This window comes from Colobus angolensis, unplaced genomic scaffold (assembly GCF_000951035.1).
Source record: "Colobus angolensis palliatus isolate OR3802 unplaced genomic scaffold, Cang.pa_1.0 Scaffold15, whole genome shotgun sequence".
NCBI lineage: Eukaryota > Metazoa > Chordata > Mammalia > Primates > Cercopithecidae > Colobus > Colobus angolensis.
This window is the reverse complement of record NW_012114599.1, coordinates 7729964-7743180: the sequence shown is the minus strand read 5'-3', so window position 1 is coordinate 7743180 and position 13217 is coordinate 7729964.

Below are 13217 nucleotides of genomic sequence, written 5' to 3'. Positions count from 1 at the left end.
CATGGTGGGCTGCGGGTCCGGAGCCCTGCTCCACGCACGGGGAGGCGGCTGAGGCCCAGCGAGAATTTGAGCGGGACGTGGGCGGGCCGGCAGTGCTGGGGAACCTGGTGCAGCAGCCGCTGGTCCGGGTGTTAAGCCTGTCACTGCCCTGGGCCGGTGCCGGCCGGTTGTTCCGAGTGCGGGGCCTGCCAAGCCTGAGCCCTCCCAGAACTTCTGCTGGCCTGCTAGGGCCGCAGGCAGCCCTGGTTCCCGACCCCGCCTCTCCCTCCACACATCCCGCAAGCACAGGGAGCCAGCTCTGTCCTTGGCCAGACTATAGAGGGGCCCCACAGTGCAGCAGCGGGCTGAAAGGCTCCTCAAGTGCGGCCAAAGTGGACGCCAAGGCGGCGCGGAGAGCGAGCGAGGGCTGCTAGCACATTGTCACCTCTCACTAACATTTTAAAAACAGGCTTTTTTTTCTGGAAATTAAAATTCACTTCGTGAATATAAAGGTTGTAGAGTTTACATTTTCTCCATTTCTCTGTGGCAGGTGCAGTCAGAACCCCCACCCGTATCTCCTCAAGCCTTCCCTGAAGGTCACTGCCTAGTCCCTGCACACGCTTCCGTCATACCTGCCAGAGGTCATTCTCTGACACAAGGGAGCCTGCTAAACACATCAGCAGGTCAGGATTTTTCCCAGGGCATCCTAATGAGGAATTCAGTTCGGTCAGTAAGCACCCCTGCTGACTCTCCCTCTGTGAGACAATTCTGAGACATATTCTGTAGTCTCTCAGAAGGACCTTAGATGAAATGAGCCAAACTTCCAATAGGAATAATTCACTAATTGAAGCAGCTTTGCTTGCTTTCCTCCCTTCCAGTTTCATTTCTTCATTCCCACCTAGTGCTTTCTGGGATCACTTCCCAAAAACCTACTTGCACACAGATTTTGATCTCTGAATCTGCTTTGGGGAGAATCAAAGCTGACACAATCTCCAATCTCCTGTACTGCTCCAATGTGTGATCTTTCTAAAACCACTAAAATTGTTTCCCAATCATATCAACTGTTGTTTGTTTCACTACCCATAAACGCAGTCCACTTCCACTTGTGCTTACAGACTAGCAATTATTGACAACCTAGGTGTGGGTGCTTTCTTACCACTGCTCCATCTCTCTCATGCCTTGATGTCCCTCAGTCATGTTTATTCTACCATTTACAATATGAAAGCCATTCTTTTCATTGGAAAAAAGGAAAACAAAACGGAAGCTAAGCATTACTGTCTTTTTCTCTCTCAAGACACATCAAGGTCACATTCAAAACCTTTAAAAGAAGAACTTGAGATTAAAATAATACAGTGCTAAGACTGGAAAATACCCAAATAATTAGTTGAAAAGTTAAATTAACCATCTACACCATGATAGTTATCATCTATCTATAAGATATCAAGAGAGTAGGCAGAGGCGTTGAGAGGAATATGATGAGTCTCAGTGAAATAACTGGTCCTCCTGGGGATCCTGCCAGATTATCATATTATGTCAAAAATGACCACCTTGTGGTCAAGAACATCAGCCTTAGGAAATATAACACCAAAGGCTCCTTCTTTAAAGCTGCCACAATGTCGATCTATTCAAAATGTGCCTGGCAATAAGCTTCATTAAGCCTTGGTAAGTAAGAGAGTTCTCGCAACAGTGTTTGTGTGACAGCTCCAAAGGCAGATTTAAAGAGAAGTCACTGCTGAATTGTTTGCCTTTGCAAGAAGCCTTTTTAGCCTGAACACAAAAATGTTCACTATAAACACATTGTACGTGATATTGTGCATCCATTTATAACGACCTTTTTTTAAAAAAAAGTTATGCTTAAATGACTCATTCTTTTTTACAGACTAGTATAGCAATCACTTTTAGAAAACTCAACTATTAAAATACCTGAGTTTAAGAGAAGAAAATGTGCTTCCTATTATATTTTCTTCCATTGAAGTGAGCCAGTTGTACTGTTGTGTTTAAGTGTAATTGTTTAACAAATTCTTCCTGAAAGAAAAACTTCAGAAAACACAGTAAGAGGTCTTCAAGACCATGCTATGGAAAAAAAATCTTGCTAATAATGTCCCATTTTCTTTCCTCCAACTGAGTAAGCCTGTGGTAATTATGAGATGATAATCTACGGAGACAGAGGCACCTTGGTTGCCCAATCCTTTACTAGCTTTGTGGCATGAAGAGAGTCACTTAATCTTCCTGAGACCCAGTTTCTTCCTTTTCTAAATGGATTCTTTAAAGGTTAAAAAAGATGATTTGTTTATAATGCCTGACATATAGCTGGTCTTCAGAAGTAACTGATGGTAAGTGGAGTAAGAATTGCAATAGTGGCAGCTGCACCCAGAGACAACTCGGGATTCAGGCCACTGCTCTAGTGCTCTTGCAAGTTTTATTCCCTGGTTCTCCCTCAGGTTTGGGAAATTTCTTATTAGCTTTCATTTCTTGGGTTCTTGTTGTGAGACATGATAGTGGTACCTCATAGTTCCCTCTTGCATTTGGAGGTTATAGATGGGGACTTTCAAGGAATGGTCATGTTTAAAACCTATTTGGTCTCCAAAGGTTGTCCATGAGATGTTGTAGGCCTTTTCTCATCTTACTTGGCATATACTTAACTGAAGATAGCAGCAGTGTTAAGTTGCTGGTTCACTCATTTTTGGTTATGTTCTCTAGGTGATGCATTATGCATTTTTGCCTACCTTTAGTCCTCCATTCTCACCCTGGTAGTCTGCAAGTTCCATGAACAGAAACTGCTCTGACTTGTTCACCTCTGTACCTTAGCCTGGTAGCATTCAACAAAAATATGTAGAAGAAATAACTAAAGAAAGAATAAATTTAGTGGTTGTCACCTCCCACCTCAAAAGAAAGAAAAACCTTTCATTTCTAATTGTACCTTACACAACTGAAGTTTTCATGCACACATAGGGACTCTGGGTGAAGGACAATACCAGCCTAATCCAGTTTGTGAGACTCCTGTCCTGATTACTCCAGCATACATACATGTAACTTATTATTCATGCAGTTTTGCTCCTTACAGGACAAAAGAAAAAGAACACTGTCTATCCCAGAAGAGTCTACTCAGGGCATGAACTTACCCACTAAATATTGTTTATGGTGACCTCAACTCTTGTTAAATTTTATTACTTATTCAGAGTCTTATTAAAGTAGAATTTGTTTTACATGTAAACTCTTGTGATGTGGTTATTTTCTAACAACACTAAATGCTGACAAATAAAAACCTGTCTTGTATGACATACACAATGTCTGAGAAACTTGAGTAATGCCAAAATATGTGACTATTCTAAAACAAGAACTTAATGGTTAGCAGACTGTTTTGCTTTCCAACCACATTACTGCATAGTAAAATGCATTGTCAAAAAGCATTTCTTTGAAAAGGCATTTCTTTTGTTGGTTTGCCTACTTTTACTGTAAAGCTAATTAGCCATGACAATTAGCATAGATATAGGTTCTAAAAGAAACAGGATTAACTTAAATGAAACCATCTTATGTTATCATAATAAAAATGAAACATGAGACACAGCACAGGTAAAATGCTGTACTTCCTCATGCTCACAGCCACCAAATATATCCTTTTGACACATCAGGGTGATAAACATTTTATGGGTGGTAGATTTCTCTTTTTTATTTTGTAAGAAAGCTCGCACAATGGCATTTTAATGCAGAAAATCTAAATGTATAAATTTTATACATTTCAAGGAAAACATTCAGATGCTGTAAAAGAAAATCAGCATGGAATCTTATTTCTGGACCACATGGATATTGCTGTACGACTCTTAAAGCAAACCGTAATTTCTCATTCGTAGTAAAAAAAAAAAACATAAATAGATCCTAAACATGTAACAGAAGCATTTCCACACACTGGTTTCTATGGCCTAGTCTGTGCAGAAATCATCCACGAAATACATAAAGTACTTGAAAGAAGTGACAATGTGTCATTTGGCACTTTGGATCTCTGCATTTCTTCAAAGGGCTTTCCTTTAGGAGGTTGAATAATCAGTTTCTTCTGATTATGTATGTTTTGATTAATGAACACACTGGATTTCTGAAGGGAATAAACAGCAAAAGACGACATTGCACTTGTTGCAGTAGTCATGATCACACCCATGAGAATAAGTTTCTTCTTTTAATCAATAATTAAGATGAATTCACAATGACCTAAGGGCATAATGTCACATCTCACAGATTAGATTAAGCCCAAGAAAGATGTTAATGCTTAAGGTAGGGCCATTTTATGAATTCTCAACCCATCTTGGTATTTTATGCTCATACAAATTTTTTTCCTTTCAGTTAAAGAAATCCATTGTTCCGTGCTCTGTGGTATTTTTAAAGCTATATAAAAATAAGAAATTAATTTCTGCTGTTTGCCTCTAGAGCAAGATGAATGTTTTAAAAATTACATTTAACTTCCATGCATGCAAAACATTTTTTTCTGAAGAGAAAAACATTGTTAATGATGCTATAACTATAATCTTCTCCTCACCTGAGAAGGTCATTTCAAGAAGGATCACTTGCTATTCACAAAAAATGGAGAACGAAGGCAGAACAGTCTAAATTTCCTCTTGAGCATATTACTCTAATGACTGATAAATCTAGGGAAATTTACTGAAAAAAAAAACTTCATTTCAGGAGATTCCAATGATCAGTTTTACATACACTCACTACCTACCTCCACTCCTACCCAATTTCTGGGTAGGAGAATTCTACTGGGAATAATCTCTATCATCAGTTTGGTGAGTGGTTTCATTATCTTAATGTCTTTATAAAGGAACATTTCCAGAAACCATTACATTTTAGATAAACTGTATTGGTTTCAAAAAGATAAAACTCTGAGAATATCAAAATTTAGGAAATGGGATAAATACAGCACCACAAGTACACTATTTTCATTATCTACATTTTCAAAAATATTTAATAAGACCCTGAAAGCCTGTGGGGTCCCATGTTGTATTTTACTGATTGGTGGAGATAGCCTGTGTCCATGAAGTGAAGAAAACTACAGAAATCACCAGCCTGCGTGCCAACAGACAGCAATTGCATCATTAACCACATTTATAACTTGCACCAATATTTAACTCCTTTGCTATTCAAGTATCATCATGGTAAAATGAAGCAGTTGAACTAAATTATTTCTAATGTCATTCTTTGTAGTACTTTAATAGCTATTAGAAGGATTCTTATCAAAAATTTCTTAATGTGACTAGTTTTTCTACAAATGTTTTTAAAGATAAAGCAAGAGGATAGTCACATATTTGCATATATATTAAAGAAAACTTCAGAAGTCTGAATTAATGAACAGTCCATGGGAGGAAGTATTGTGTATATATGCAAAAAGGGAAGTGTGTAATATGCAAAAAGGGAAGTGTGTATTCTCATTATTTTTATCTTCTGAATGTTTATGATATGAGCATATGAACATGGCAATGAAAATAGTTAAATAGTTAAACTAACTTCTAGTTTTTAGCTCTGTGTGTAAAGAGCTTGGAGGTCACCACTCTTGTCTGGACAACAAATGAGAATCTGGAGTACAAAATCAACAACTCTTCTTGGATAAATAAGAGAGATAAGGACACAGGGCAAACTGTTGTCCCCAAAATCAGAGAGACAAACAAGTGAATACAGGGAGTTGTAGCTTACCAGAGTAGACTCACAGGCAGAAACCACTCTGAGAACCACAAAATATAGTTCTGCTTCCATGCTTTTCCTGGCTTTTGACTCACTAATATTCAATTTACTGTGCACCACTGTGTCAATCATTTTGGCCCACAGCCATACTCTACTTCCATTATGGGGGAAAGATTAATAATAACAAACATTCACAAGTGTAGTAGTCTATATTTTAAAGAAAAAAACGTGTTTCTATAAATTTTATTTTCAATAACTTCATTTTATACTGGTAGCCATAAACTACTCAAGGGTGGTCCCAAGCCAGCAAGTTTTAGGAGGAACCTTAACTATGTTGTTGTAACCTTAACTATGGCTACACACACAGACACACACAGACACACACACACACATCCCTCATCATAACCACTACAACTGGGCCAAGTGCACAATTTGGAACATAAAATACCAAATTCTTTTACTTACAAGAAAGCTAAAAAACAGATCGGAGAGTAATTCATTTAAAAGAATAAACCACAATAAACAAAACATCATAAAATGTTTTAATGGGTCTTTAACACTATAATCTGAACCAATATACCTAATTTTGGTGTCAGAAATTTTATATATTCAGTCAAAAAATCCATGGAATTTTAATTTGAGATCTATCTTTTTTATGCAGGCATTTAGTGCTATGAACTTTCCTCTTAACACTGCTTTTGCTATATTCCACAGGTTTTGGTTTGTTGTCGCCATATTTTCATTTGTTTCCAAAAAACTTTTTATGTCTGCCTTAATTTCATTGTTTGCCCGAAAGCCATTCAGGAGCAAGTTGTTTAGTTGCCATGTACTTATGTGGTGTTTTTTGTTTGTTCATTTGTTTGTGTTTTTTTGAGACAGAGTCTGGCTCTGTTGCCCAGGCAGGAGGGCAATGGCACAATCTCGGCTTACTGCAACCTCTGCCTTCCGGATTCAAGTGATTCTCCTGCCTCAGCCTCCCAAGTAGCTGGGATTACAGGTGCCCACCACCACACCTGGCTAACTTTTTGTGTTTTTAGTAGAGATGGGGTTTCACTATGTTCGCCAGGCTGGTCTCGAACTCCTGACCTCATGATCTGCCTGCCTCGGCCTCCCAAAGTGCTGGGATTATAGACGTGAGCCACCGCACCCAGCTATTTACATGGTTTTAAGAGTTCCTCTTGGTACAGATTTCTAAATTTATTCCATAGTCTGAGAAGGTGCTTGGTATTATTTGTATTTTTTAATTTATTGACACTTACTTTATGACAAACATATGATCACTTTTTGGGAATGTTCCATGCACAGATGAGAAAAAAATGTATATTCTGTAGTTGTTAGATGGAATGTTCTGTAGATATCTAATAGGTCTATTCGATCAAAAGTCCAATTTAAGTCCAGAGGTTCTTTGTTAGTTTTCTGCACAATGATCTGTCTAGTGCTGTCAGTAGGATGTTGACATCCCCAACTATTATTGTATGGCTGTCTGTTTCTTATGTCTAGTCATACTTGTTTTATGTATCTGGGTGCTCTGCAGTTGGCTACATATATATTGGGGATAGTTCAATCTTCTTGCTGAGTTAAACCATTTATCATATAATGCCCTTTTTTGTCCTTTTTTTTTACTTTTGTTGATTTAAAATCTGTTTTATCTGGTATGAGAATTGCAACCCCTACTCTTTTTCATTTTCCTTTTGCACAATACACCTTTCTCTACCCCTTAACTCTGAGCCTCTGGGTGTCATTACACATTAAGCAGGTCTCTTGAAGATAGTAGATGGTTGGCTTATTGTTTTTTTAACCACTTTTACAATCTACATCCTTTAAGTGAAGGATTTGGGCTATTTAAGTTCAAGGTTAATGTTGATATGTGAGCTGTCATATAGTGTTGTTAACTAGTTGCTTTGTATTTGTAACTGCGTAATTGCTTTATAGGATCTGTGAACTCTGTACTCATGTGTGTTTTTATGGTTGCCAGTATTATACTTTCATGTTTAGAACTCTTTGAGCATTTCTTGTAAGGCTGGGGTATTAGTCCATCCTCACACTGCTACAGGATACTACCTGAGACTGGGTAATTTATAAACAAGGAAGGTTTGATTGACTCACAGTTCCACCTGGCTGGGGAGGCCTCAGGAAACTTAAAAACATGGCAGAAGGGGAAGAGGCAACTTCTTAACAAGGCAGCAGGACAGAGTGTGAGCCTGTGGAGGGACTGTCAAACACTATAAAACCATTGGATCTTGTGAGAACTCACTCACTCACTATCATGAGAACAGCATAGGGGAAACCACCCCCATGATCCAATCACCTCCTACTGGGTCCCTCCCTTGACACATGGGCATTAGGAGAATTACAATTCGAGGTGAGGTTTGGGTGGGGACACAGCCAAACCATATTAACTGGTCTAGTGGTGACAAATTCCCTTAGCATTTGCTTGTCTGATAAAAATTTTATTTCCTCTTCATTTATGAAGCTACATTTGGCAAGACATAAATTTCTTGTCTGGCATTATTTTTCTTTAAGAAGGCTAAAAGTAGGCTCCCAATCTCTTCTGGGTTGTAAGCTTTCTGCTGAGAAGTCTGATGTTAGTCTGATGGGATTACCTTTACAGGTAATTTGATACTTTGCTCCAGCTGCCTTTAAGATTTTTTATTTAATATTGACTTTGGATAGTCTCATGACTACATGCCTTGGTGATGTTCTTCTATAGTGTCTTGCAGGTATTCTCTGAATTTTTTGTATCTAGATGTTTACCTCTCTAGCAAGATTAGGAAAATTTTCCTGAATTATTTTCTCCAATATGTTTTCCAAATTGTTTGCTTTTGCTTCTTCTCTCTCAGGAATACCTGTAACCCATAGGTTTGGTCACTTTACATAATACCATGTTTCTTGAAGACTTTGTTAGTTTTAAAATTTTGTATTTGTGTTTGACTGAGTTAATTCAAAAGACTAGTCTTCAAGTTCTGAAATTATTTATTCTTTTTTTTATTATTTAGTCTATTGTTAACGGTTTCAAATGTGTTTGGAAATTTCTTTAGTGAATTTTTCAATTTCATAAGTTCTACATGGTTCCCTTTTAAATATAGCTATATCATCTTTCATATCCTGAATCATTTTTCTGGTTTGTGTTAGTTTTCAACTTTCTCTTGGGTCTCATTGAGCTTCCTTGTAATATATATTTTGAATTATCTATCATTTTGGAATTTTTGTTTTGGTTAGGATGCATTGTTAGAGAGCTAGTGTGATCTTTTGGAAGTGTCAAAACATTGTCCTTTTGTACTGCCTTGGTTCTTGCACTGATTCCTCCTCATCTGAAGGAGCTGTCACTTCCTATTTTGGAATTTTCTACCATTTGGATTGAACATTTTTATTTATTATTTTTTCCCTTGTGGGTATGACTGCAAGGTTTGTTGTGTAAGTCATTTGGTTTTGTTTCTGGGTGATTTCAGGGAGCCAATGCTGTGTATGTGTTCCTTAGTTGTGGATAGCTTTTATACAATGGCTTTCTTGAATGCTGCTTGTTGCAGCAATGTATTAGATGTATGAACCAATATACTATTTCCTGCAGGGCTGAGAGTACAGAGGTCTCAGGAAGTTTATCTCATATATGGGCACTATGCCCTTCAGAGAGCAAGTTTTTTATTTGGTATTACAGTTCAGTCTCCAGTCCAATAAGTGGCAATTAAGAGTAAGAGCCAGCTCATCCTCAGGTAGCCCAATAATGAGTGCTGGCACACTATCTGATGGGGGTAGCTGGGGGAGATTATCTTGTTGTGTGCTGAAGTCTTGGAGGAAGAGGCAGGGGAATCTGTACCAGCTCCTCATACTGGACAGGCAGAAATGCAATTCACTTTCCTATCACCAGTTCGTGACCTTCAGTTCAATGAGATACTGGCCTTTAACTCCCAGTCATAGTGAGACTGTGGACTGCAGGAACACCTCTCTGATGGCTACCACCAAAATGGGGTCAGGGTAGCACCTCTTCCCCCAGTCCAGAAGCAGACAACCCTTGCAGCTTGTTTGTTCCCCACTGGTAGAATGCTGCTGCTCTGTACAAAGAGAGGGAGATAGGCCCTGCCCTTTGTGAAAGACCCTGCAGCATGGGCTCACTTTCACTGTTGGTGTAGCCACCATAAAAAGCGTTGGAAAATCTTTTTCCAAATGCACATATGCTGGCCCCCAGCTGAGAGAGGCTCTGCTTCCTCCATAAGAGTGGATGAAGGGAGTGGGAGATGACTTCCATTCTCAGCTGCTGGTGGCACTCCCTTCAGTGATCAGTGCCATGCCTGCATTTCCTTTGTTCTAAGGCAGGCTTTGGTAGGTCACACTCCTCCTTCCCCTAGGGGAAGCCCATGCTAAGAGCTAGATCTCCAGGGATCCCATAGTTTTCCAGGGACCCACTGGTCCCTGTGGTTGCCAAAGTCAGACTGGATGTGGAGTATGTTTGCAGGGGTCTAGTCATGCAGCAACTCAAGGAATGAGGTTCCCCAGGCAGGCAGTGGTCCACGATGAGTACACAACCAGTAAGGCACCCACCATCTCAGTTTGGGCCTATGGGGAGTGTGGAATATGGATGCCCCTATGTAAGTTGGCCACCTGGTTCTCCATCCCCAGAAAGTTCCCAAATTGCCACTAACAGTGTTGCCTGGGGTCTCAAGGGCTGAGAGATTCCCCAATAATGTGGCAGTCAGCAGATGGTTGCAGGGGTAAAGGAAGCAGAGAAGCATCCTCACCTACCCTGTCCATGTGCTTCAAGTTCCTTAGGATTCTATCTCTGCCAGACTATTTCTGATTTCCTCTTCTGTATCCCAGCTTCTTCCTGTAGGCACTCTGAAAAGTCCTAGCGCTGTTCTCTCACTCTTCCATTCAGATTATAACCCTTCCCGTGTAACCTTGATCTTCTTTCTGAGGAGAACTGGCATCTGACATCCCTAGTCAGCCATCTTAACAAACTCCTACCTTCTATAGAGTTTCAAAAAGCAGGAATTACTCTGTCCCAAGTAAATGCCCAATCTGGAATATTTAGAATAGAACCTACCTTCTTGCTACCGTTCTTCTCTGTCTCTCCATCATTTTGCCACCCTACATCATCATATTCTCAAGGATTTTTCGGAAAACCACTAATATTCTTTGAAAATTGGCATGCATTTGATGTGAAAGGAATCATGCTTACCCAAAGACAGGTGATTTGGTGTCCTGGAAGGAGCATGGATATTGAGGGACAGCATAACTGGGTTTAGCTCCCTGATCCAGCTGTGAACTTTTAGGTTTATTACATCTCTAAACCTCCATTATTTCATCAGAAAGATATATTAATATGATCCTATCTTTCAGAGTATTGTATTACGACTATAAGTAATATATGGGGAAGAACTAGAACATAATAGTTTTTTAAATAAATGCTTTGCATGAAAATGTGTAGCTCTTAAACTGAGAAGCAGTTTCTGGACAATAATTATACAATACTTAATGTCATTCAAATCTGTTATATAAGTGCTTTGGCTCAGTAGGTCTTATAAAATAGCTAAATGAAACATCATCATCTTTGCCCTTCTTTTTAATTTTCAATTATTTACCATTTTCATTTTGGCTACCAGTGGGTTTTTATTGACCTCTAAAATCACCTGAGGAAACAACAAGAGGATTTGTTTGTACATACTTCAAAATGTAATCAAGATTCTGATAATCTGCTCTGCTGACAACCACAAGACAACATAAGAAAAAAGGTGATGAATTGTTTCCCTGTTCGATCACATTTTCATCAAAACAGCAAATTTCAGCATTGCTTAGCAGCTTAAAATTTTTAACAGTTTATATTTGTAATAGAAACAGGAAACTATTTCCAGAGATCTCTTTTTTCCTTGTTGAAACAAAATCTGCATTTCTAGCCAGCTACATGGAAACACATTTGGCCAAGCAGCAATCAAGGAGTTATTAAATAATAAGCCTGGTTACAACAAAAGCTTTCAAGGGGTAATCATTATCTGATTGCAATAGAATTGTTGATTTAGGAATTCAAACAGATTTTGATGACCCTCTAGTCTAACCACCTGTTCCATAGAGAAATTTCTCCTGTAACATACCCAAAGCATCCCAAGGAACCACATTAACTTCCTTCCAGGCAACCCATTCTGTCTCGCTATGACTCTGCAGCTCAGGTGAAGCTCAGGAAAACTAAAAATTTTATAACAATGGAGTGACTTCACAAAATCTAGATATGCAACTGCTTAAAGACACAAGTGTAAGAAGTGGATTTCTGGAACTGTACTGTGTCTCAGTTAAGGTGCCTATTGCTGAAGTCTATGTTAGCAGTGATTCTACCACAACTATATAGTGAATCCTCTGAAGATGCTCATTCTTAGCAGACAAGCATGCCAAGTGCTGAGAATGACTAGGATTTCCATTGGCTGTAAGGGCTCCAAGAGACGGTTCAGCTTGCTATTTGAGCCTGGATTTCAAAGGAAAAGAGAGATTCCTGTTCTTTTACTTTGTCTAGTTTAGCCAATACCTAATTACCCAGTTGGGACATGAGGTTTGTGGAGCCCAGTCCTATACCAACAGGTATGTGAGATGTGAAGCAAGGCAGACCTCTCCCTAGGTCTCCAATTCTGTAAAGAGAAGACCCATTTAGGTGTCATCTTCATCTCCAACAAAGAAAAAACTGGAAAAATGTACCATGGCATAGGTTTTCCTACCTGTTGGTTTAAGAATCAGGAAGACTGGTTACTTTGTTATTGTCTAGAGGGCATCCAACATACATATGACGATGTAGAGCCACATTATTGGTTGGTTGAGCGAGCCTAAGGAGTTGATGAAAATGAAGAGTGGAATAATTCCTAGCACTAAACATACTTCTATTAAGTTGAGTAAACATTGTCTGCAGGATACTCTGCCTAACTCTGTAAGTAGATTTTCTATTTTTTCACTGTTATTATTATATGGATGATTTCATACGAGTCATTTTCACACAGCTGGATTCCAGACTGTTAGAGGCATAGAGTCTGCCTTATAAATCTTTCTGACCAAAATATGATCTAGTTGTAATATGTAGCATATAGTAGCTATCCAGTAAGTTTATTTTTTTAATTGAATGAAATCACATTTTTCTTTAAAATCTACCTTGAAATATACCTTGCTATTGCTCTTTTTTATTACTTCTCATCTGTTCTTTTAACATTTTTCTTGTATGTTTCACCATAATAATTTGAATTTGCTTTAGTGTTCTTTTGCATATCTGAAGGTTCTTGCCTATCAAATCTTGTCATCTTAAATTATCATAAAGAACATGGCTGGACACAGTGGCTCACGCTTGTAATCCAAGCACTTTGGGAGGCCAAGGTGGGCAGGTTATGAGGTCAGGAGGTTGAGACCATCCTGGCTAACACTGTGAAACCCCATCTCTACTAAAAATACACAAAATTAGCCAGACATGATGGCACAGACCTGTATCCCAGTTACTTGCAAGGCTGAGGCAGGAGAATCCCTTGAACCTGGGAGGTGGAGGTTGCAGTGAGCCGAGACTGCGCCACTGCACTCTAGCCTAGGTGACAGAGGGAGACTCTGTCTCC